Source organism: Lissotriton helveticus, chromosome 7, assembly GCF_964261635.1.
Source record: "Lissotriton helveticus chromosome 7, aLisHel1.1, whole genome shotgun sequence".
Lineage (NCBI taxonomy): Eukaryota > Metazoa > Chordata > Amphibia > Caudata > Salamandridae > Lissotriton > Lissotriton helveticus.
Genome location: NC_136068.1, coordinates 682,857,665 through 682,861,635, shown reverse-complemented (window position 1 = coordinate 682,861,635; position 3,971 = coordinate 682,857,665). Strand labels below are relative to the sequence as shown.

Here is a 3,971-nt window from a genome sequence, read left to right as displayed (position 1 = left end):
AATTTCGCGAAGATTCATCAAGTTATTGGGAATAGAATGTTGCCATTTTCCTATGGTAACTAGATCCTAACTATAACTACATACTGGCAACCGCCAGTAGGTTTTATATATATATATATATATATATATATATTCACTGAAAAAACCATAGGTTATAGACCATATATAGTTAGGAATTAGCATTTATAAAACCTTGAAAATTCACTGAAAAAACCATAGGTTATAGACCATATATAGTTAGGAATTAGCATTTAAAAAACCTTATTTTACTCACACAAAACCATTGAAATTCCATATATATTTAGTAGTACTAACTATATATCGCGCACCCGCAATCCACTGCTGATCATGTCACATATTACATCATTCATGACATGGTCAGTGACATCACTGATGACATCACTGATGACATCTCAAATGACATCACTGATGACATCACTGATGACATCTCAAATGACATCACTGATGACATCTCAAATGACATCACTGATGACAACATCCAGTGACTGTGTATTTCTGTAAAGTTAAAATATGTCTTACATATTGAAGAATGAGTGGGTGTAGAAGTGTCTGGATGAAGGATTTAGTAGGTGCATGCCTGACTGTATGAGTGAGTGGTTAAATGTGTCTCACTGAGTGCATGGGTTAGTGACGAACTGTCTTAATTTGTGCATCATTATGTTTGTTGTTCTGTAAACTGCTGCATGTGTTGATCAGTAGCTATATGAGTAAGTATATGGGTTATTGATTGGTTGCTCAAGTATTTGTATGGGAGACTGAGTGTGTGTGTGGGAGGCTGGGAGGTGTATGACTCTGTGCATAGATGTGTGAGCAGTTCATTCACTAGATGTATGGGTTCAAAAGTGCATGTGGAAACAGCTGTATGGGTGGTTGACTGTGTGCATGAGTGCATTGGTGAGTGAATGGATATCTCAGTGCTACATGTCAAAGTAAGTACATATGTAAAACACAGTACATGTGAGAATTGGCATATATAAATAACTGTGCATAAGAGTCAGTGAATGTGTGAGTGGCTGTATGGATCATTGTGAACTTGTATCAGGGATTGTAAAAGAGAGTAAATATGTGTTAGTATATGTTTGAATAAGTAGGGTGTGTATAACTGTATAGTTGAGGAAATTGAGGTGTGATTGATACTTTGCATGACTGACTAGGTGTGTAAGTAACTCCATGGATGAGTGACAGTCTGTGAGTGTCTGTTTACACTGAGTGTATCTAAGGTTATATTAGAGTCTGAAGAGGTTCATCGTATTATCACATGAATGATGTCATCAGTGATGTGATCAGTAATGTCAAATGAGATGTCATCAGTGATGTCATTTGAGATGTCATCAGTGATGTCATCAGTGATGTCATCAGTGATGTCATTTGAGATGTCGTCAGTGATGTCATCAGTGATGTCATTTGAGATGTCATCAGTGATGTCATCAGTGATGTCATTTGAGATGTCATCAGTGATGTCATCAGTGATGTCACTGACCATGTCATGAATGATGTAATATGTGACATGATCAGCAGTGGATTGCGGGTGCGCGATATATAGTTAGTACTACTAACTATATATGGAATTTCAATGGTTTTGTGTGAGTAAAATAAGGTTTTTTAAATGCTAATTCCTAACTATATATATGGTCTATAACCTATGGTTTTTTCAGTGAATATATATATATATATATATATATATATATATATATATATATATATATATATATATGTGTGTGTGTGTGTGTGTATATATATATATGTGTGTATATATATATATATATATTCTCCAACCACACCCGATTTTTCTTCCGAAAACCGGACACCGACACAGGAGCAGATTAGATCATCAGCCTTTCAGGGTTATTTTATTATAAAAGCATATATATATATATATATATATTCCATATGAAGTCTGCTCAACAGAGGAGACACCCACACAACGTCGCGTTCAACCTTCTATATTTGGGTGGCAGCAGGGAGTTGTACAAGCCTTTTCAAGTGCAATATTTCCGCCTTGATTGTCAAAAGCGTTTCGAAAAGGTTTCTTTCCTTGTTCACTGACTTCGGCGATATGGGGGAAGGAGCCATGAGCATGTCAATTTCAAGTGATTTCAATTCATAACCCCGCCCCAGTGGGTGTATGCTTGCTAGGCATTCTGGTCGATGTTTTATTATTTTTTTAATTTAATGCGATTTTATATAGCGCGAACTTTACCCGAAGGTGTCAGAGCGCTTTACATAAGAACCAGTTGCAAAACATAAGGACTTAGGATTACATGCGTTACATAAAAGATACTCACAGAAAAAAATTGCAAATGTACAAGATGTAAAGTCACACAAAGAAGAGACTGGTGATTATAGTTATCTCTATATACATAGGGAAGGGATATGAATGGATATACTCTAAGAGTCACATAGGAATGATAGAGAGTACAATGGTCTACTACATATACTAGTGATTAGAGTTATCTCTATATACATAGGGAAGGGATATGCCTTGCTCTTGCTGCAAACAGGCCAGTATCCGCTCCTTGATCTGAGGCTCGTCTGGCTCCAGCTGCAACAAATTCAGGATAGTTTCGGGAATGTCTGGGCGGAAGCTGGTTTGGTAGGCATCTGAGTAGATGTAGGCAGATGCGGCAGATTCATAAGGACTTGAGTAGTGGTCAGGCAACTCGGAATTAATTGTGCGATTGGGGAAGTGTGGGTAGTGGTACCCTTGCAGTGCCCCATGGTTCGGCATGGCCATTCCCAGTGATGGTGTCCCATATGGACTTCAGTCGTAGTTGACTTGGGTCATTGCAACAGTGTTCAAGGGCAAACTCTTGGAGACAGAATAGATGCTGTGGATGTTGGGGGGTGGTGTACTCCGTCTGGGCAGGAGACACGATTTGAAGCAAAGTCTCAAGTTTGAAACCGTTTGCACGTATTAAGGCTTTCTTCTGTTGCTTTAAGGCACGGTCTCTCTTGTACCTTGGTCCGAATTTGTTTCTTCCACCTCTCATCCTGTCTGCCCGCACCGCTTCTAATCTCATTCCTACGGTCAAACACTTTTGAAACCGGCAGTAGGGGCATCGTTTCCTCTGTGTTTTATCAATGTTGCAGCTTTGGTTTTCTGTGCAGGTGTAGCGTTTGTTGTTTTGAACTGTCCTCTTGAAGAAACCCTTGCAGCTTTCACAGGTCAGGAGGCTATAGTGGTACCCGGACACCTTGTCTCCACACACCGGGCACATCTCATTCAGGTCTTCATCGTACGTGTATTCCATCAGCTTGAAATGGCTGCCTTTTGAAGGTTACATAAATGTGGGTACTGCCGCATAATTCAGGTTCGATGCCGTAAACGAGCCCCGTCTGCATGCGTCTTTAGACACCATCAGACATGCCAAGACAGACAGACATGCCAAGAGCCCGGCCTGTGAGCCAGTCCGGGGGCGGCCATGCCCGTCGCTGTGCGCGCGGGTGTGCCTGTGTGGTTCTTTGTGGCATGATACTTGTCCATAGTGGATACAAAATGCTCAAGGCACACGCCCAGTTTACGCACGCAGATTACTGATAAACGTTTAAACTGTGATGAAAGTGAAAATGAAGGTGTGCACGCCATGTTATACATAATTGCCCTATTGCTGATAGTGCACCCGGGACTGATGAAAATTCGGAGCAAGAAGAAAAACACCATATACGTGACTTTAAGGGATGCTTTAAATGATATTAGCCGAGTTTCGAAAAGGTGGCTTTAGATGGAATGAACACACGGACTATTTAGTTTGATAAAATAATTGTGCGCAGTGTAGTGACCGTGAGCGGTCTAGCTTACGCACGCACGCATCCCTACACCCGCAGGCCAGGCGTGGCCTGCGGTGTCAATAAAAGAAGGACGTTGCGCTCGAGCACGTCACTTCCGAGTACAGCACTGGTGTCCGTGTACATCCATTACTGCTGCGCATCCAGCCCCTGCGCACGGCCTT

At 41.0% G+C, this 3,971-nt stretch overlaps 1 pseudogene; it reads right to left on the bottom strand.

Annotated features, from left to right (window-relative positions):
* Positions 1-2,458: 2,458 nt before the first annotated feature.
* LOC144769229 (nuclear receptor subfamily 5 group A member 2 pseudogene) lies at positions 2,459-3,284 on the bottom strand (annotated as a pseudogene).
* Between the last annotated feature and the right edge of the window lie 687 nt (positions 3,285-3,971).